General features: G+C 39.5%; 1 pseudogene; it reads left to right on the top strand.

The window, feature by feature from the left end:
* The first annotated feature begins 1,895 nt into the window (after positions 1-1,895).
* On the top strand, positions 1,896-22,821 carry LOC139719544 (uncharacterized; annotated as a pseudogene).
* Positions 22,822-23,491: the final 670 nt, after the last annotated feature.

The raw sequence follows: 23,491 nt of genomic DNA on the forward strand, positions 1-23,491 counted from the left end.
AAAAAAAAAACCACATTATTTCAAATATTTTCACAGAGTTGATTGCAAAAGCCGAAGATACCGGATTGCATAACGTTTAACCAGTGGTGCACAAACGTCTGTAACCTTAAAGCAGAGTTGTCTCGGTGGATGATATCACCGAAGAAGCTACTGGAAATAGTCAGGAGCTAGCTAAAGTAAGAAGTGGCATGCTACTATCGAAAGTCAATATTCAATGCTCTGTTTGACGGGTTACCATATTTGATTATTTTTTTTTTTCTAAAAAGGAACCACTAGTCTTGAAGAAATTTCCGTTTCGTGTTTGCCCAAAATATGTTTCATAAATCCTATGCAGTAAACCATTACAACCATAATGTTGTCTATAGTTTGAGAGGATGCTAATCAAACGCTTGGCGAAAGTATTCTACTACGAAATATGAAGCGACTCGACAGCGTTACCAGGAGGGTGAAAAGAAGGCTTCCTTGGTGTTGTCAATCTTAGAATCACGTTGTACTCCTCCATTCAAAGAAATTCCCTATTCGCAATCAATACATGATGTCATCGGCGATTGCCCAATAACAAGAGGGGATATAGAGGATGGGGTCAGAACGCCATTGTCTTCCTGCGACCCTCAGCGGTATCCTCTCACGGTCGGGCGATGATCAGGTCCAGTCATAAAGGTAGAACAATGGAGGTACAATCTACCTCCTTGGTAGAACTGCTGTTACGAGTTGGCAGGATGTCGGGCCACCAAATTTCCCTACCTTGGTGGCTCGATCGGGCAGCTAAAATTCAAAATCAATTTTTATATTTCCTTTTATTTAAGATCACTACAGGTCTTTTTCTGGCCACCAAGATTCTATATTCGAAAGGGCCACCAGAGAAAGAAAAATTTAATCTATATACATAATTATATGTATTTATATACGTGTGTGTGTGTGCGTGTGTATTGATGTACATATCATGTACATCGATTTAAAGAACTTAAGAGAATTTCCTTATGAACATATGATGAGAGAGAACGATTGTACTATAATGTAATGACAACAATGGTATTAAAAGATTGGTAGTAAAAGATTGCTGACACTTGAAACACAACTGCTAAAATTATACTAATGATAATAACAACAACAATGGGGATCACGATGATGATAATGATGATGACATTGTTACCAAATTGATAAAACGCTTTCAATTCTCACAAATAATTATCTAAATTCTCAGGTGGATACGATAAAAGACACAAAAGTTAAATCGCTTTCTTTTACAGCTTGTTAGGTTTGACTTCTTGATAATCAACTTCGGGAATATTTTTCTTGCAGTACAAGATTTTAAACAGTTAAAAAAACACTCCAAACTTATCAAACTGATCAAAGCGGTCAAATTATGAAATAGACCAAACCCTGCCCTGAGCTTTGAGCATTAAGTTATAGAAACATATAGTAGTTTACCAGACATGTGGATAGTACTTTCTGTCCTGATGTAAAAAAAAATATATATATTATTGTTAGGATAAACCAATTGACGTGTGACCAAGATCAGGAAAACATGATGACATGGATCGGCATCTCCATTTCCTTTAGTACTTTTAAAGAACAAATTTTCATTATTATACACATGGATAAATTAATTGTCTAAATCTGGCCTCGACTTTGTGTCTATTTTAAGTTACACCCAGTCCCTGCCTGTTACGAGGCCCTCACCTTTCATTGAGGCTGCTTCGTAACTCTTTTGTGAAGATTTTTTTTTGTTTGTTATTATTCGTGACGAAAGACTGGCATTATTGTGGACGCACTGGACCAACGAATCCTGCATTCATCGCACCACACAGCTCCCACGGACTTTTGTGAGGTGATCCGTCGTGTATCCTGACGTCGTAGGACTCGGGTTAGACAGTTCTCAGTTGCGTTGAGCACTGCGCGGAGGGAGAGCATCTCACAGGGCACTTGCAGGCAAGATATAAGCCAAAGAAGTTTTAGCCTTCAGTGGAAAGTCATGGATCGATTCATAAAACTCTTCTTAACCATTTCTTTGCTTCATCAGGTATGTTTTGAATGTCATACTCTATTTGTTTGTTTGGCATAGTGCTATACTAATTAACATTTAGTGCTTCCCTGTACCTGTGTGTTTTGTTTATGTACATTTGCCCACAAGTTTGTGCACGGTGCGGTGTAGCAATTGGTACTGGCATACCGGTATAGACCACTCGTGGGCTGGTGGAAGGTCAAACCGCAGGACGATGCCTCGGTCTTGCACGGGGTGTGTTTCTGGCAACGCTCCGTGGTCACTCGCTGGGTCGTGGGTAGCTGACGCGTGGCAGAAATAGACATATGCCGCTATTTCATATCACTTCTATAAAACGATTTAAAGAGTAATTGTGATAATGAATATGATGATACACATGATATTTTCATACTAAAGAAACGGTCTGCCGATCAGATTAAAAGTTTATAGGTGGGTGTGTGCATGAGTCTTTGCGTGCATGTGTTAATTGTGTGTGTGTTGTCGTGAATCAGTTATCAGTACTCCTTTATTATAGATTATTGAATATATCAGCAGCCTTAAATCTTCTTCTCTTCAATGTATATGTGCTTGACCACTTCACCGGGATTTCACCGTGTCTTTGTGAGAGAAGTGAAATAGGTTTTCAATTGATAGGTCGATCCAGACAGACACCAAAATCACATTACAATGACTGTGTAACAGTATTCCAAGGCAGCTCGGCTAGTGCCTAATTCTATCAAATTAAAATCACTTCTAACGTACACTCTCACCCCTACAGGCCTACCCCTCCAAGTGTGTAACTTAAGTGATAAATGAACGAAAAGCTTGATTTAGATATTACTCTATGTTTTATGTAAGTGTTTGCCTTGTTCGTTCTACTTCTTTCTTGCATTCTTCTTCTTCTTCTTCTTCTTCCGTGAGAGTGAAGACAATCAACTTGCTGATTATTGTGTCCCTTTCGGGGAGGTCTTGTAAGTTGTACAAGTCTTCGAAGGGTTCAAATAGTTGTAGAAATAATAATAATGATAATAATAATCATCATCATCATCTGGTACAGGAAGAAAGCGTTGGCCTGTAATTCCCGATCACTGCTTCTTGTTTGGCCTGTACTTAACTGAGTACGACAGAGTACGACATGCGCAGGAGTGGAGTCATGGGAGATCAAAATGATGCTCCCACCAATATTTGTCAATATATCTTTTAAATTTTTCAGTTGTTGGCAAGACCGCTATGTTCCGGCAAGCTGTTCCAGTCCTGGATGATACTTATCATCATGATACTTATCATCATCCAAATAAGTATTGTAACGGTATAAAAAGAGAATAGAAGGACGTGACTCAAAACTGAAAATGAACTCAGAGAATAGAAAAAAAAAGTGATGTGGGGAATAACACCACTACACCGAAACAGACAGCCGTGGCCTTTCTCGCAGATGCCTTATCCTTGCTGTCAATCTCACAAGTTGGAGTCTGCTGGTTCGTAAGCCTCTTTGCTTAGAGGTCGTAGGTAATCTACTGGAAGTGTCCACCCTAAAGAAAGGAAACCGAACATGTCGATCCGCGGATAACGAGAGACAAAGAACAGTATACCTGCGTGGGTCTTGAGAAGTTCGAATGGCTGCTGTTTCATGTCCTTCTGTCAATCGCACATAGCAGTTGTAGAAATGTAATGGTTTGACCCGTCCGGCAAAGGCAGGTGGAAGGCGTAGACGCTAAACGTTGAAGTTTACCAAAATGTTTTAGAAAGGAAACTAACAAATAACAAATCAGTGATAGAATAATAAGAGAACAATCATATAAATAAAACCAAATTTACCACAATATAAAGCCCCCAGTAACAAGCATCAACACCAACAGCACCACCACCAACAACAACAACAAGAACGGCAACGACAACAACGACAACAACCACGACAACAACGCAGAGACTTGAAAAGACATGAAGAACACTGCAAATTAATTTTTTTTTCACATTGTGTACATCCGGGTATGAAGGCATTTTGTGGATCTATTATTCAATACTGACTTGTGTGACTCCCAAAGTTGATCGTTGCATTTCTGTAACATGTGCCGGCCTATATTGTGCAAATCACCGCACCACACATAGCGACAAACATTGCTCCTGTATTTCTATTTCCGCATGAGCAATTTGATTTTGCTCTGGGACAAATGAAATATAATTATGTCGCTGACATTTCACAAGCTAACATCATTATTCATTACACTATCCTTTGGTGTGCTGAACACATACACACACAGACAACTGAACATTATACAGACACAGACATATTTCCTTATTCACAAACTATAAATATGATCAATAAAAAAATGGCTTACAATGTATACATCGAGACCGCCCTCGCGTATTAGCTGACTAAACAGTAATAGATTTTGTCATTTCATTGTTCTCTCTTCGGGCTAATGGCTTCATTCATTTTATTTTTTTTTTTTAATCTCGCAATTTGTTAGTTCACTAATTTTTCGCTCATTCTTCCCCAACTTTGCAATTGGGAATTTAGAGTGGGAGAGGTGGGGGTTGGGAGATCATTGTCATTATTATTGTTTTGTTTTGTTATTTGTTTTTTAGCGTACTGATTTTATGCAAGTACTATCTTGCGTCGTGCGTAATGCTACTTTCTTGATTGTTAATGTCTCATGCAGGCATTCTTTGTCCTCTCAGGTTGTTACCAATTAGTTTGTTACCAAATATATAAATTATTTTTAAAGGGGGTCTTTTTTGCCTTCTTCACTCTGTCAGACTGGTTTATTCAGTGATTAATTTCTGAAGGGAAAAGATGGCTGAAACCAGTCCTTTAAAGATTCTATACTTCACGGAAGAGGAACTAAATGGGCAGATGTAGCATCAGTTAAAGAGAAGGGATGTTTAAAGATGTGCACGGCTTGGATGACAAAAGTTAACGAAAGTCGTTTGGATGGTAAACTTAGATTATATATTTGAAGCTGGTATATAGGATTGAATAACACATTAGTTTCAACCATGTCTAAAGAACGAGAATGTTATGCGATGGGAGGTAATTGAAGTTTTGCATTTAGTTAGATTCATTGTCTTCCAGCTTGCTCACTTGCTGAATCCCTTTATCCAACACACACACGAAAATATGTGTAGATTCAGGTGGCATGATGTATAATACATACATTTGCAAATGAATATATTGGTTAATAGAAACAGATAGGTAATTTGTAATAGTGAGAGACAACAGTGCTGATATGATAGTATGTTTTCTCGTATAGAGTGTTAATGTCAGTTGTAAGTTGTCCCAAAAGTTCACTAACATAGATGAAATGTCAGTTACATTTCCCAAAGTAGCTTTGCTGTTTCGTTTGATTGTTCGTTGTTGTTTTTTTTTTGAGAAAGAAATGCTCGAAGCAGAGTTGAAATATTTCCTGCTTTCCCCCGTTTTTTTCAGAACCGAAACTATTTTATTAACAAAAGCGAAGCAGGGCGACATAGAAATCAACACTATTGTGGAATGGAGCAAAGTTCATCCACATTAATAATTGCAGATTACAATCCAGAGTCAAGCTTGTTCCTAACATTTTCATACCTTATTCCTGTTTCGCTGTTGTGTTCAATTGACAAGTCTATTAAACGTTGGCTCACAAGCACCGCTGTAGCTTAACAGCGTTGAAGTCAGACATGTTGATTACTAGTTTTATAGACTTTACAGTCCTTATACATTGTACTTGCTTTTTCCCGACCAAAGGTGCCCTAAAGTTTCTTATGTATGTATCATATTCATTGAAAAGTGTGGTGTCATTCATCGAGAAATGCTTTTGACCTTAAAGGACAAGTTCACCTTCATAAACATAAGGATTGAGAGAATGTAGCAATATCAGTAGAACACATCATTGAAAGTTTGAGGAAAATCAAACAATCCGTTCAAAAGTTATGATTTTTTGAAGTTTTTGTGCAGTACCCGCTGGATGAGAAGACTACTGCAGTGTATGAATAACTTAGATGTCACATGCGTACAACAATATAAGGAAAATATAAAGAGAATTTCACAAAATTCCATCTTTTGAAGAAAGTACACATTCCCCTGACTCGTTACCGATACATGTTATGGGTAATATTATTCCCCCTGCCCTTAGAAAGAGGCAAGTCAATTGCTCTTTTATTTTGCGAAAAAAGTGAAAATATGTTGAATTTTCTTTTATATTTTCTTTATACTGTTGTACGCATATGACTCACAAGCTGTAGTAGTCTCCTCATCCAGCGGTTCCAACACAAAAATTTTAAAAATTCATAACTTTTGCATCGATTGTCCAATTTTCCTCAAACTTTCACTGATGTGAAGGACAATATTGTTGCATTTTCTCAATCCTTATGTTTATGAAGGTGAACTTGTCCTTTGTTGCATTTTCTCAATCCTTATGTTTATGAAGGTGAACTTGTCCTTTAACATACCAGACGCTGAAAATAAGTGATTATAAAGATTCGCTTTTGATTTTTGTGACTTGCGATAAATCGCAAGTGTGTGCAACCATAATATAAATACGAGTAGTCCTCATGCAAATGCAGACAACATTCACGCCCATTATAGGCGAACGAAATATGTAAAGCATTGGGGCCCTTGTGATTGTCTACTGTCTCTGTCTGTTTGTCTGTCTGTCTGTCTGTCTGTCTGTCGATATGCTTGTCTGTCCAGGGAGATGGGGATTTTTTCCATATTCCCTGTTGGTCTTTCTTTCTCATTATGATCCCCATAATACCGACTGGCAGTCATTCGCATCACTTTATGACGACTCATGTGGCAGTTGAATGGGTTTAACAGGTTGAATTTCACTGTGCGTTTTGTTTGTTTATTTTTCTTGCGGCCACTATTGTTTAGGCTGCCAAATATCATAATATTCTACTAGAAGTGCACTGATGGCCCACGAATATCACTGCTCTAAGAAATAAAGCTTCCGTAATTTTCTCTATTTCTTCCCCTTGAGCATTCATATCGATGAACGATGAATTCATTTTAAGTGCTTTTTTTACAGACCGTTTGCACACCGTGCCATGGTTCAACAGGTTTATTTATTAACAATTAAATCGGGAGCAAACGTGAAGTTTATAGTACATTGTTGACATAGAGGTACACAATTCCTTTTGAACTTTCATCACGACCAAACTAAATGTCAAGCTTAAAAAAAATACAGGGCATGTTCGGACACGCAGCAGATGTAAGAAAGTCGTTAAGAATAGATCGGAACATATTTTCCCGAAATGTATTGTGTGCATGACATATTCGATAGGATTGTGCTGGTCCAATTGCATATAGGAAAAAAAATAAACTTTTTTATTGATTAAGGAGTTGTGATGTGAACAATGCTGGCTGCTGCTGACCCGCACCCAAAGCAAGCAGTAAAAGGAACTCTGTGATGTTTTGGTCAGAAAATGACACGGGTTGTTGTCGATTGAAATAAAGCCTGGGTTGTCACAAAACTATACTTTTTGCCTGAAAAAAGTTGTTGCTTTTTTTTTTCTTTAAGTTTTAGTTGTAAACTTGTAACCTCTCCAATAGGGACATGAATCCAAGTGATAATATAAAGAGCAAAATACAATGTTATTCATACTGAAGACAGGACTCATTTTCATGTCCGCTTCGGTAACTTGAGTGTCACGTGATAAGAACTTGAAGGAGAATACCGGTTACTATGGAGCTATACAACACAATATCTCCATGATAATGACTTGACAAACACCATCTCATAAAATGAGTGTAACGACACAGAAAAGTCGACGTGCCATGGTACTAACTTGTCGTAGTCAAATATTTATGCGTCAGAACAAAGGTTGCCCAGGTTCAGGGTTCTCGCCATAAACAAAAAAAGAAAAAAGAAAAAAAGAATGCGAATGCATTTACCAATATGATGACATTATTCGTCGCCTAGACACGCCTTTCTCAGATCCGTTGATGTTTGTCAAGATTTCCAAAATTAATGGTAACCGTTTGTTTGAAGGTCCCTCTATAGGTTATCCCAACAAGGCGTTTGACATCACGTATAACATAAACTTCATACACGTCATAGGATCTACTCTGTTCTTGAAAATCAAGCTTTTTGTGTGACATGATTGTGTTTTTGTAAGTGGAAATTTGTGTAAATTTTGAGGATTCTGTGCATTTGTTCTGTGAAAGGAGGAAATGATCACCATGCTTCTGTTAGAGACACTGCAAAAAGTCCGGTGTTAAATAGTGAACACCGAGCTGGTGTTAAATTTTCGGTGCTCATTTATGGTGTTAAATCAACACCTCCGGGTGTCATTTCCAAATTCTAAACTGTTTTTTGAAGAGTTTCTTAGTAACTGCACTTCTTGTTGATTTTTAATTTAAACAAGACGATCAAGAATTTTACATTAAGATACTAGATTTTTGAAAAAATTTGAAAATAAATTTACACCAAAGTAACACAAGCTGGTGTGGTCCCTTATTGAAGCTGGACGGTGTTAAACCATTGATATTAACACCAACAAATATCAAATCAACACCATGTGGTGTCATTTTTGAATTAACACCAGTACAGTGTCAAAATAACACCAGGTACAGTGTCAAATTAACACCACGAAGTGTCAGGTGAACACTTTCCAACACCATCACAGTGCATTTTTAACACCTGTGGGTGTGGTCCTTTATTGAAGTTTGAGCGGTGTTAGATTTAACACCCGTGGTGTTAAATCTAACACCGATGTTTTTACAGTATGATGACTCAAATGTTATTATCCATTGGAATCATGTATGACTACAGTTGTGATGTACCTATTCCATCATAGCGTTGGCAAGCTCCATGGGTCACACCCTCCTAAAATCTGTGTCCATATCCTTTTTTCATGCACTCACTGGGACTTTTGTTTGCCTGCTTCGAGTGCTTGGATGATACAGGTGGGTGCTTTCCAGTCAAATAAAGAGCAAACAAGAAGCTCTGACTTCGCCGACCCAACATGGCAAAAGTGTTGACCTGTTTACGGCAGTTTGAGCTACATACACAGGGGATATTTACCTTCCTTGATTTGTCTCTTTGTCGATTTTATAGGGCAATACAGTGAAAACCCGTGCAAAGGTGTAAGCCTTATCCATTTTGACAGAGAAAAAAGAGACAGGAATATGTATTGATATAGAAGAGGAAAGGACAGTGAATGACAACAATCGACGAAGAAAACTGCACCCTAAGTTCTTATGATCTATATTGACCTGCATACGTACGATATCTTCTCCTACTGGACCTTGAACACAATCATACACTTGCCCGCACGCGCGCATTCATTATGACTTGCACAACAGCTACATCAACGACAACATCAACAACAGCAACAGCAACAACAACAAATACAACAACACCAACTACAAAAACAACAATAACAACAGCAGCTACAACATTTTTCTTTTCTTCATCCTGGCGGATTATGGCGACATGAGGCTTAAATTGCTCAAGAGAGACCAACTGTGATGCCGGTCCCGCACAAAACAAATGAAAGCTCAGCAGTAACATTTATAACCTTTCCTTGATGGTTTATTTATTCAGGTATACACCGCAATACACGCACCTCGATCAGTCACATGACCAACACTCACTAGGAGGACAATCAGGGAAGTGAGACACGTCCCTGGTACAATGTATGTCGATTATGACGTCAACTATGGAACCGCGAAAAACAGATGATATTCAATGTATCTGCATTCGTAAGGGTAACGTGCAAACTAACATTCCCTGGGTGATATAGATTATTGTATAGCTTGGTAAAGGAAGAAGAAACTTTAACCCAATGCATTTATTACAGGTAAATATGGTGGAGATCCCCGGTAGTTCTCTAGAGTTAATTACGATAAGTGTTCATTAGTTTCTTAAACAAATGAACGCGATAAAAGCACGTGATATGGTGGAATTCCAAATAAGGGCAAGAAACTGCAGTTCGTGAGAGTTTGCTACATGTACTGTTATAGAAGTCTTGACGCGTTGGCAGGTATCCACTTCTTTTCTTCGCCATTGTGTTCATTCCAGTCGATCGCACTTGAATTGATGCTGACTGGAGCACAGGCATGTACAATCGGTACTAGACAGCCCTCTTTTTATGACGTCACTACCAAAGCAGTATTTTTTCCTAGTCTAAGGTTATTTTTATCATTTTTGTTTGTCCCGCGACAAGTCCTACATTTCTTGAGATCATTCATGCGGTCTTTTATGGTTACCGTAGCTTGGTTGATATTGGAAGTTGCCGGGTCACTATTCATCCTGTGCAACGCCAGAACGCACCGTTTTCATTCAAGAAAGGGGCGCAAATGCATATCATTCTTATAGTCGTGTACGTTCAGCCATCTTTCATTTCATATATGCCGGCTATAAAATTACAAGACTCTGTTGTAATCTTATAGCCGGCAAATATGAAATGAAAGATGTTAACCATGGAATCAATAAAAGGTTTTACGATGAAAAGGATTTTGACAGTGATCCTATGCTTGTGTAGTTTAGAGATAGGAGAAATACAAACAACACTTGACGTTCATGGCAGGAATAGTTGTTGCGTTGGGTCAAAATGAAGCAACACAGACTTGGCATGTTCAAGATGCATCAAGGGATGAGAAGAAAGGCCCAATTCGAACAGTGACCATTTTCATTAAATAAATTTATGCGCCCAAACAACATCAATCAGAGAAACAAACACACACACACACACACACACACGCGCGCGCGCGCGCGCGCGCGCAAAACCAAAACTCATGGCTGTTTTTATCGCTATCGTTTGTTTAATTAACTAATTTGCATATGACCTGGTAATTGCCACAACAATCTCCATTCCTTTTAAACACATAAAAGTTGAACTTTCATCCCTGCCCAGGTTTGGCAAAACCCCCTGCTATTCCTGCTCTATTGGTCATTTCTTTCTGTTCTTTTCTTCTTTTTTTCTTGCTGGTTAATCTTTTTATTATCAATCTAACGTGTTAAATTCTTAAGTTTCTGTCCGTGTTATCATTACGAAATCATACTGAACAGAGTAATATCCAAATATTGGAGTAGTTTCCATATAGAGGACATCCCAAAAATCTCGTGCTTGTGCCATAATCATCGTTTTAACGTTTCAATTGCAACAATCGGTATCAGTCTTAACTCACTGGTTTAGTTTCTACTCTGTAAGAAAAATTTGCTCTTGAATAAGTTCACTATAATCTGGTAAAACCGAATTATACAACTGATCGATTCTTAGCCACTGGTTGTCTTAATGATAATCAAACAAAATATGCTTCTTTTTTTTTAAATTAAATTAGAACTTAGATTCTCAAAAGTTTTGGTTCTATGTCTAATACAAGGATCTTGGAAGAAAATCATGTTATGGTCGTTACTATACTCTTTGAACGTATCCAACACCCACATGACTGGAAGGAAAAATAACCCCCAACTTGTACTTCTTTATTTAGTAAATATCGAGATGCATATCTCATGCGGGTCATGTAATATATTTTGAGTTTTCTCTCCACACAATCATGTCGCTTTTCTCGGGACGTTATCAGCAACAACAGTCATACTATACTATGCACAATTCAGTGTATGTTTTGGCACATCTTACTCTAATTTCAAACATTTTTCAATACCCAGAGCGTACTAGCCTTTTTTACAAAAACTCCCATGGTGTTTTTTTTTTTCCACTGACAGACGTGAGTAAAGAGCTGGTAAAGAGTTGAAGCCAAGAGTGTTCGCTGGTCTTGGCTCTTAACTGTCGCTGGTGGTTTGAATAGACCGATCCTCTCTTTGCTTGTTCAACTTGCAATCATGACATCGAAGGGGCCTTTGACAAGGCTAGCAACACACTTGAAAAAGTACAGGCAAGGGTAAAGTTTTGCTTAGAAATATAATCAAACATACCAAATACATTGCGAGATATATTTTGTTGAATATAAGTCCAGTGGGCAGAAGTGAAGGGATTATAATAAGTTTCATGTCTTCTGCTCAAATGAGATGAAAAAAAAAACAACAACAAATGAAACGCAGTTGATGCATCTGTTAATAAACGCGATTGCGTAGTGGTTGAGTCATGCAGAGCAAATACTTCAACTATACAACTTCACAATGAGTGTACTGTATAATCCTTATACTTGGACATTGTTTTAATGAGGTAATGTGTTTTCATGAACTTTGTGATTGCTGGGGCTCAAGTAAGCTGACCACAAAACTTATTGATTGATGAAAATAGTCAATACAATGCAAAGTCAGATAGAAGGATATGTGACGCTTTCAGTGTTGCTGAAGAGTATGGTTAAGTATTAGGAAATATTTCTGGAAATGAACCGTGGTGAGTCATTTCTTACACTTCCTCAAGCAACAACCAAGAGGTTACCAAAACTCTTTTCAATGCTCTAAATCCGGGACAGAGGTGACAAAAGGTCTGAACTCTGTGCCATCAAGTTCCCGCATTATCCTTCCTTCTGCCAGATCCCGCTATTCTACGCCCCCCCCCCCCATGGTTACATTTCGAATGGTTACATTCGTATGTCAGAGCATTATGGTAGTATGGGACATCATACTATTAAAACGAAAAAACAAACAAACTAGCAAGCAACAGGTGCATGTGTGTTCAAAAATATTATATTTGTATGCATCATAGGTGCGTAATGGATTGGTGTGGTGACGTATTAAATGAATGAACGAATAAATTGATGAATTAATACGACCAAATAATAATTTAACATAAATAAACACATTCCATCATTCTTTCTGTCACCTCCGTTATCAAGTGAGTCAATATCGGTTATTAGTGACCGTTGAAACATCGACGTCATAATTATCTTTCATGACATCATTGAATCGATATTGTTTCATCTCTTGTCGTCTCTTGGTTGACAGGCACTGGGAAGGGTTGAGATATCCTACAAGCTCAAACACTACGAGAACCTGGGCCACATCGAGCTGGACGGGGGGTTGCTGCGATCTCTTCTGCGGCAGCTGCGACAACCGGTTCAATCTCTGCTTCGACCAGTACCGTGGGTGAGCAAGTCCAAGCGCGCCATCTCGCGGTGATATTACCCTGGTGCCCGGGGGCTTTCCTAACTTGAATCTTGTTTCAACATGTACACAGTGGTATGATTTCAGTGGTTTGATTTTAGAGCTTTCCAAGGTACCAAGTGCGGATGCGGCGCCTTGCCGAAATGCATATAAATGTATATGTATTAAAAATTGTAGAAAATCACTCTCGAATAGCATGATGACATGGCAATAATGTAAAAACATGTGCCCCGGGTTGGTTGTGGGATGCTTTAGCTCTCTACACTACGCATATATGGGCTGTCTGAAAAAAAAAAAAAAAAAAAAACCAGCAAGTTTCGCCATAAATCTTGTTTTTAAAATGTTTACACCCCTTGTCCTTCATTTACTAACACCGAGAGAATGGACATACTTATACACGTACACACAGTAGGCCTACACACTTATACCGTTCCCACTCATTTCCGAAGCACACCCTAACAGATATTTTACGTGATATGTATACGTGCACATTAAAAAAAATTAGGCACTACAAGCCATCACCTCCATCCCCCACCATGTTTTCGATTTTTGTTTCTCTCGTAAGATCCATGTAGCATTTCATATCTTTCATGTTATTGCAATGTTATACAGCAACAATGACGTCGCAGACTGCGACTATGGAAACTATGAGACGGATCGCTTGTACGAGAACAACGATAATTTCAACTTCCCGACTTCCTTGTCATCTTCCGTCTCGAACCCGATCGTTTTTTACCATCAATTCGTTTTCGGTAAGTCTGTCAACTGTAAAACCAGACATGTTTGTGTGCATAAAACTTTCGTGAATTTCGTGAGGAGACAAGATCCGCGAGAGAAAATTACGTGATTAAGATCCTTAGTAATAAAGCTTTTGTCCATGCACAATTTACAGAATTCCAGTCGCCGATTCGCGAAAGTTTCATGCCGCGAAAAAGGCCGTCGGCTGGTTTTACCATATGTCACGGAGTAACCGCCAACCTTTCTTCATGCTTTGAACGCTCTGGTTAATGGATTATCGTTGGATAAAGTACCTGCTTTGATATCTGAGGTCGTTTTTAATGACGTCAGCGTTAACATTGCAATAAAAAAAAAAGTCCGAGTCGAGCCCTCTAAAACTAACTTGGTATAGAACCCTATCATTATTATGGTTTAATGTTTGTTTGTTTTGTTGGTTGTTTGACTAATATATCACGATTTTTGATGAGTTTAGTAAAACGTCAAAGATATTTGTGGTTTAAACTTTTTCTGTCTCTTGATGATTTCCCATAACATGAAAATGCTGTGTATAAACTGTATAGTGACTGATAGGTTTTATGGCTCAGAAGAGTTGTCATGTCGACAATGTGCAAGAAGACAATTAGAATCTACTGTAGAATTCTGGAAAATTTGTGATGACGAAACGATAATTCCATTGCAAAAAAAAAAAAAAAATCTCGCATTGAACATGTAGAATGATAGACACATAGACCAGATGACTAGACAAAGGCCTTTTTATGAATTTGTGTTTTTCTAAGCCCTTTCTTGTTGCTTTTATGTTGCTGCAATTGAGTTTATGTTTTCCTTCTTGTGAGATTTGTCGAAAACGCAACCCTCACAAATATACTTTATATTATTTACCCATTTTTTTTTTAATAATTGAAAGTTTTTGAGAAAATGAACAAAACACTGATGATATGTATAGTAAACCCACCAACGTCAAATGATATCACCAACCCCAAACAGAACGGTTTCCGATCAAAATCGAAGTATGGGACTATGACCCGGGCAACAGCGATGATAAGATCGATTACTTCGGCTACAACTACAGAATATCACCGGACAGGACAGCCGCCCTCGCCTCAGCCCATGCGGTGACACTCACTGGTGCCGGAGAGGCTACGTAAGTATTCCTTCCCCCACCTCCCTCCCTCCCCCCTCGACTCGCTCTGTCTGTCTGTCTTATTGTCTATCCATCTGTACATCTATCTGTAATATATAATAGTCCATACCAAATTTTGACTGTGTCGATTGCCAGCATTATAGATCAATCACTGTTTCGGGGGGGGGGGGGGGGGGGCGTAAACAGCCAGCCTGTATACTTCAGTTTCAACAAGACTATAATTATTTTTCTACGCTTTGTGTGAAGGAAACAGGGAAGAAGCAATGAAAGGGAGAGGCACTGAGATCGGAACCTACTATATCATTTCCTTTCACAGGACAAATGCTTAGAGGACCCTGTATATACCATGACGACACCAACAACGTATTAACACTGCTACCAGTCCACTACTTTTGTCATTGCTACAACAACTACAATCGCAGTCGCCATCAAAATAATTCCCCCCGTATGACTTGAATTTTAGATGTTTTATTTTTTCGCATTAGCTTACTATACACTTCGTGTATGTTTATGTAAAAAAAAAAAGCAGCGAGAATTGTTCGTCCCTTCCCTTACACCACACTTGCTGGGGAAAATGCTATACTTCCACCTTCACAATGACCACTTACGTTCCAATGACACAATTGTTCAGTACAAAATATACTACTTATAGAAATATGGACCGACATATACATACATGGACTATTAACGGAGGTCTTTTTTTGATCCCATCATCACCGCCGCCACCTGATTATGTACATGTTAATAAGTTGATTCAGAAGTTTGGACAATGACGATTGTGTAATCGTGCGTCGTCACTGACAAAAGAATCGTTTCTCTCATTTTGGTCTTATTTCACTGAGGGGCTTTTTCAGACTCAACTGCCTTTGAATAAACATCAATGATGGGGAGCAGCAAACCTAAATACATGACAAATTTTGTGTCACAAATAGATTGATAATTACTGAAGTGGACACTGTCTTGTGGACACGCATGTAACGTTGCTTAATGGTAAAACATAACATGTCGTCTGCCGTTACTGTCCATGTTTACTCTGAAAAAATGTGCGAAAATTGGGGAAAATAGATTACAAACCACAATCAATCTGCCAAAATATTTGCTTTCTCTTGTAAAGTACGTGGATTTCGAAAACGAAACTTCTTGAGAGATGATTTACCAATACACACTACAACTGCACATGCATTTTTTTTCATGATTTACAAGAGTTATTATCTTCTGCGTATGTGGTTCTTAGATTTCTCAAAGCGCCGTCTTGATTTTATCCAGACTGACTGTCGGCGGTGATGGTAAGATCAATGCAGGATCATTTTTGACAAAAATAGATGCATGAATTAAATAACGAATGATGAATGTCCATGTGCAGTAGGTACATGCTAGAAACAAACGCATACTGCAGTATTTCCGTTAGAACGTTAGAACATCAATCTATACACTTTCTTAAGTCTTCTGATTATTCTGCAACAACCTCAAAGGAATATCTGCCCAGTAGGCCCTATAAATAAAAACAAACTGTCATTTGGTTTTCTTTGTACTGGACATGTTGAGAATTATTGTGTCATTCGCTTGTAAATTGCAGAATGACTGTGGAGGTGAAAGTGTACTGCGCCCAACATTATTACGGAACCTCGTCAGGGTGTGACGTGTACTGCGTTGCCAGGGACGACGTTGTTGGGCATTATGACTGCAATGACGTCACAGGGGCCAAAATGTGCCACGATGGTTGGACAGGGACAGACTGCAATGTGGTAAGTTTTACGCTGTGACATTTATCCGGCATTACAACCTTCACGATATCGTCAGTCGATAATATCGAAATGAAAATCATATCGTCTTCTTCATACATTTTGTACAAAATTAATACTGGGTTAATTTTTCCTGTAGGTTCTATACTACCCTGAGATTTAGACTTCATTAAAATTGTGCTTATCATGCTGTAATCGACAATTATTGCCACAAATTCATGGTGTTAGTGTCGACATGAGACCAAACAATACATTGTATTTGCAATCCGTTCATCCATGAGGTAATGTCGCGTATAATTGTCGAGTTCTTGTGCTCATTATTGTAGGAGTATAGTGTGTATAACATGCATGACTAGCCAATCATCAGATTGATTGGGCAGAACAAATACTTGGAGGTTACTCCTGAATTCAGTCGTTCATTTTGCATCTACTGTTAATTTGGTTCACACCAGTCGATAAAGTTGACGTGGTAACGCCTGTATGCGCAATGGTTAACTCCATAAAGCTTTGAAGCTATTTTGACCCCTTCCACGCGGGGTGGGGGGGGGGGGGGGGACAGCACGGTAAATTTTACTATTTGATACGGTTGAAAATTCTCGAGGTCCACACATGGGGGCGTTTTTCGTTACAATAAAAAGGAATATATGATTCCTATGATGTATTGTCTGGGATTGTTTGCAGATAGATAATCATAAACAATGATACTACCGGCAAAACTCGTGAGAAAGATTCAAAATGACACTAAATAAAATCTTCGGAAAGTACTGTATTTTTAATTATTTCTGTTACGTCTATTGCTTGATGCCTTTGTCACATGAAAAAATAAAGGAAATAATAAGACCATTTCAGCATCATTCACAACAGTAATTACTTCCTTATTCTTGTTCTCAGCAAATTACAGCCGAGAAAACCCAATTTCATCCACTTTTTTCAACTGAAATTTGAACAGAAAAACATGCAAAATCTGATTGTCAGTTGGTTGTCAGTTTATGGTTGTCATGGCAACCAGCAATATCGGACATAGCTATATTATATATAATAATGTTTGCAATAAAATTCTACGAAAAGTTACCAAATTTGGTTGAAATAACAGTTAAAGGGCGTAGGAGTGGCAATTGGAAATAATGGTTGGGGCACAATGTGCCCCTTTGAGCTTTATAGAGTCAGTACAATGCATGCATGAGATACCTTACACAAGGCCCCAACACAGGGTAACAGGTCTTCACCCGCTGAAAACACACAAACAAACGAACACGCACGCACGCGCGCACACACATAAATCATACACACACACGCACACGCACACACACATACGCACGCAGAGGCACGCACGCACGTGTAAGCCTTCGATTTACCTTTTTAATGTGATTGTATGCAGGAAATCAATGAGTGCGATTCGAACCCATGCTTGAACGGTGGGAGCTGCAACGACCTCTTGGCTGACTATTCATGCAACTGTCCCGCGGGAACACAAGGTAAGATTGTGTCGATGCGATACGAAACGAATATGCTCGACATTGATTTTTGCTTATATGTATGAGGTATTATAGACTGCATTAAATGTTGGTATGATCATGAGTTCCGTATGCCTCTATGACGATGACTGGAATGAGAGGAAAATGATCTTGGATTAGGATGGTGTCAATGCAAATTATTCGAAAACTCTGAAACGCTATCACGTTCCCAAAAGAACGCTGTCATGACAATATTTGGATAATCGGAAAAACCACAACAGTATAGGTACTTTTAAGGACCTGCCTTTAACTACAATGAATTGCACTTAATGTTTATTTTGGCACTCAGCAGGGGAGGTATGTTGAACACAGTGATTAGAATTCCTGCTTGTTATGATTGATTTACAGGAAAAAACTGTCTGAACATCGATGAATGTGCTTCTTCGCCTTGTGAACACGGTGGTACGTGCCAAGATTTCATAAACTACTTCACTTGCGTTTGCGCTCAAGACTACAGCGGCGTAACCTGTCAGTTTGAGATCGATTACTGCGATCCGAATCCTTGCCTCAATGGAGCAACTTGTCTCGGACTGGACGACGATCGCGTAATCGAGTGTCAATGTGCACCCGGATACACTGGGGGAAATTGCTCTCTCGACATTGACGAATGTGCCAGTGACCCTTGTTTGAATAATGGAACATGTGTCGACCAGGTAAATGGCTACAACTGTTCTTGTCCCGCTGGGTTTATTGGGACACATTGCGAATCAGATGTCCGCAATGAGTGCGAATCGAATCCTTGTCAAAACAACGCGTCATGCGTTGACCAAGTAGGTGGATACGTGTGTGTCTGTATGGCTGGCTTCGCTGACGACCATTGCAATGAAGATATAGATGAGTGCTCTCCGAATCCTTGCGTGTTCGGCAATTGTTCGGATAAAGTCAATAAGTACATTTGCGAGTGCGACCCGGGATACGCTGGTGTCAACTGTACAGAGAACGTTGACGATTGTGATCCGAATCAATGTCAGCACAACTCATCTTGCGTCGATGGAATCAATAATTTCACCTGCTCTTGCTCTCCGGGCTTCTTTGGACGTTTCTGCGAGATCGACATCGACGAGTGTGCCAGCGCGCCATGCCAACACGGTGGACGGTGCGAAACCCCAGCAGTGAACGACTTCAGGTGCCACTGCTCTGGGACGGGTTACACCGGGCTGCTTTGCCAAGATGATGTGAACGAATGCGACTTTGACTTTGCATGTCCGCCGGAGACTACCTGTGTCAACACGAATGGAAGCTATTCGTGCTCTCAGCCAGAGGGAACCACACCTTTGCCAGGACTGTGCCGCTCCAATATCTGCTACAATGGAGGCACCTGCATGATCGTCAATGACACATATCAGTTAGTATTGATTTTCACTTTTATTTTAGCCTGATGATGCTTAAATCAGAAAGAAGATAATTATACAAACTTACCTTTTATTCATGGCCATGAAGCCTTTTCTTTGCTTGACATAATCATTATTAGAAGATGATGCCAAGCAGGGTGAGAATACCCTACACAGTCAAATTGACTAGGTGTAACAGGGAATATTTAAGACGGAATTTAAACGAGAGTCCGTTATGGGCGGTGTAATTGTTCTGGTTTGGCTGTTACGGTTCCAAAGGATGGGGGTAATGACTGAAAAACACGATTGCCCTACACTTTGTATCAGGTCGTTGTGCGATGTCCAGGAAAACGTTGACCAGTGACACAGGCAGAGGTACGCCCAAGATTTTTATGAATTTGGATCGCAAGGATTCAGGATTATGTCAGTATCGTTGTGCTAGGTTGTGCATGATTCTGGAGAGGAGAATATGAATTTTGAGTGCGATAAGTTGTTAAATAGGAAGCCCGTGAAGGGATTTGAGAAGGGGTAGTCACATTCTCTTTTGTATGGGTTGAAAAGGGGAGCAGTTTCATTTCGTCGCAAAGGGGAAGATGTTTAGTATACAGGAGTCAAGATTGGGGAACTTTTTTTCTCCGTCTATCTGTTGTTTGTGAACAAAAATCTATATTCGACTTTCTGTCAACTATGATTCACAGGTGCTTGTGTAACAACGACTTTAAAGGGGAACTGTGTCAGACACCGACTGAGCCATGTTCTCCCAACCCCTGCCAGAATGGAGGGCTCTGTGAAGTACTGGTGGCTGGCAACGGTACAGTAAGCTATGAGTGCACATGTCTGACTGGTTACTTCGGAGTCAACTGCACACAGAGTAAGTAGACTCAACCATTAGCTCTCTATTACTTATCACACTCACCAAGCTTGCAGACGGAGGCGACCTATACTAAAACATCCATGCCCATTTATGACAGCAGAAAGTGAAGGAAAAATGTTTCCATTATTAATTGTACGACAATGGCATGTCTAGAGGTCTTTGTAAGTGGACTGTTGTGATCCTCAGTATTGCAAAAAATGGTTTCTTTAATATGTAATAATTACCGAGCATTGATCATAGAGGGGTATACATCCCGTACTCTCCCTCTCACCCCTCCCACTTCAGACCTATCCCAGAAAGCATCTCTAATCCAACAGCGCTTGTGAGAAAAAAACAACAACTGAAAACAAGAGAACAAAACAGAGACATCCCTAAAAACAGTAAGGTTGAAAATAAAAGGTGCGAGAAAAAAAAATTATCATTTGATAGATATGAATTCTGCCAACAAAGAAAGTGAATACTCGAGTACAATTTTAGAGGTGTGAGCTGAAAATTAAGTGTTGTTGTTGTTTTATAGAAAGAAGGAAGAAAGAAAGAAAATTAAGTGAGAGATGATTCCTACTAATGTAGAAACGCATCCTTTGTGAAATGATTACCTGTTTGTGTTGTCGATTGAAAATTTTTGTGTACAGATAGTATGCAATTCAAATTAGTTCGTATAATCCGTCATGTCTCCAATATTGTTTAAAACTTTTGGTAAGACACACATACACGCACAGACACACACACACACACACACACACACACACAACAAAGACAAGCAAACGAACAAACAGATCAAAGTATTAATGAATGGGAATACAGTCCGCAATATCAAACCGTAATTATTTCTCTCCAAATGAATATATCTTTCTCATTTTTGTTCGACAGGTGCTGTCGTATCTCCGGGACCGCAGTCGGTAAGTTGATTTTGCAATTCTGTCTTATCATAGCTCGGTGCTTTTATTATTATCATTATTATTGTTATTCAATAAAACGTTTTTTATCGAATTATTATTTTTGAAACGCTTTCATAGCATGTGTAAATAGATGATCGTAATATTCACTTTTATTTCGCTTTATTCCAGTCGGCACCCATATGGATCAGTGCTCCCATTTTGCTACTGATCATCGTTATCATCCTCGTGTTGGCATTGTTCATCTACATAGTGAGAAGGTAAGCTCTTCTGCATGCTTATTTTTTCTGTTCGTTTTATGCCTTCGCAAATTATACGAATTTGATATGCATTAAACGCTGTGCCATGAAAGTTGATATTTTCAAAACAATATATTGCCAGGTTGCCCATTTACGTTTCTTCCAAGATTCTCAAGCATGGATATCATGCAATTACGGAACGGTTCAGAAAATAATTATACATTACGGAAAACCGAAAAAAAAGAGACATGGCTTATCCTGACGTCCGACAGTTGCTATCCCCACAAAGCTAAGCCTTTTAGAAAATTATGTTGTTGTTGTTGTTGTTTTTTCAGGAACAGGAAGAAAGATCGGTTGGTAAACTCGCCTGTAGTGCTAGCTAACCCTCATGCCGATACGGTGGTCCTTCCCGGAATGAGCTCTCCCGAGGCCCCGCCCTTGCCCCCTAAGGGAAAACTCGGCCAACCCGATGGGTCTGTGGTCTTTACCAACAATCTGTACAGTGATATGGACATTGAATCGCGTGGGGCTTGTGCCCTTCCACCGTTACCTCCTCCGTACACAGTATCTGAAAATAGTGACTACCATGGCATTGAAAATCCCTATGCAGAGGGAAACTACATGGGAACTGATCCACTTAAGGCTAGCAGTGGGTCAACAAAAGAACCGCGAAGTCAAGCAGTTGAGAACGATTACGAAATGGCGCCCGACCTCTTTCACTCTGAGCTAGGCCCTAGGGTGCAGAATGAGTACACGATGGACCCAGCGGCCGCTCCTGTTCATGCTCCAGATGGACCCTACTCAACAAAGATCTTCCCCGGAAAGGATGACTCAGAACAGAGGGCACAACCCAATGTGAGACCACTGTCCATCTCTCTTGATCCTCCAGCTACCAACCCAGAAAATGATTACGTTCTTCCTTCTTCCCCTGCCAAATCCCAATCCCCTTCTACCCCTGCTAGCCCTTACTCAACTGCCATCTATGCTCAAAAGGCTGACGAACCGTCACCATATTCTGATTCTGCGGACCCGTACTCCACCAAAATATTCCAAGGCAGTGACGCATCTCAACCGACCACTCCAGTAAGCCCCCAGTCACCAACGTCTCCCAACAGTGATCATAGCTCAACCATCTCTACTCCCAATAATGACTATGCTTACCCAACAGCATTCGATGCCAAGCCAGATGAGGTCTCCACCCCTCCAGCAAATCACTACGCACAGCCTACCATACCACCTGTACCACACTCACCGAACACTGGTGGTCCCAGTGAGAACGTGTACTCCAATACCTCTCGTCCTGGAAGCTATTCCAAACTCCCGTCGGTCCCCGATGCCTCTCTCGACACGGCTGATGACAACTAGTCCAGCTCGGTTTAAGATGGGCACAAGGTCTGCTCATCTACGTAATCAACAATTGAATTCTTCGATTTGAGATGGTATACCAATCACTGTTCGTCGCTGGCGACGAAAGAATTAATTAATGCGATGAAAAAAAAAAATCTTTCGTGACCCAACATCAATGAGTGACGTATATTTTAGCTGCATTACTATCAAACAATAGTAATAATGCTGCATGCTAATTATGATGATAGTAGATACTTATTAATGTCATTATTATATTTCAATAGTGTGTTTTATGATGTATTTTCAGAGTAACATTGGCATCGTATGTAGAATGACACTCATTATTCTTTCACGGCTTTTCCCACTGATTATTTGGTGATCTCTCTGTACAGTGTTTTCATGTTGGAAGCTTTATTGTCTGCAGCTAGTGCAAGTATTCCGGTGAGAGATTTTCAAGTTTCTATCTTTCTTTTTCTTGGCCAGTTTCCTATTTGTAAGAATGTTAGTATAAGTTCGATTATGTTTAAATACTTTGAAATAACAGGCAACTTGCGTTCTGACAGGGAGTTGTGCGAGGGAGAGAGATCAAAAGTACACAGACTCCATCCTCAGTCCATGCATCTGCCACATAAATATATATATTTTTATTCAATACACAATACACATACTCATGTAATAGAGAGAGAGA

The sequence above is a fragment of the Diadema antillarum genome, unplaced genomic scaffold, assembly GCF_040938485.1.
Source record: "Diadema antillarum isolate AM-2024a unplaced genomic scaffold, OU_Dant_1.0 scf00000112, whole genome shotgun sequence".
Taxonomy (NCBI): Eukaryota; Metazoa; Echinodermata; class Echinoidea; order Diadematoida; family Diadematidae; genus Diadema; species Diadema antillarum.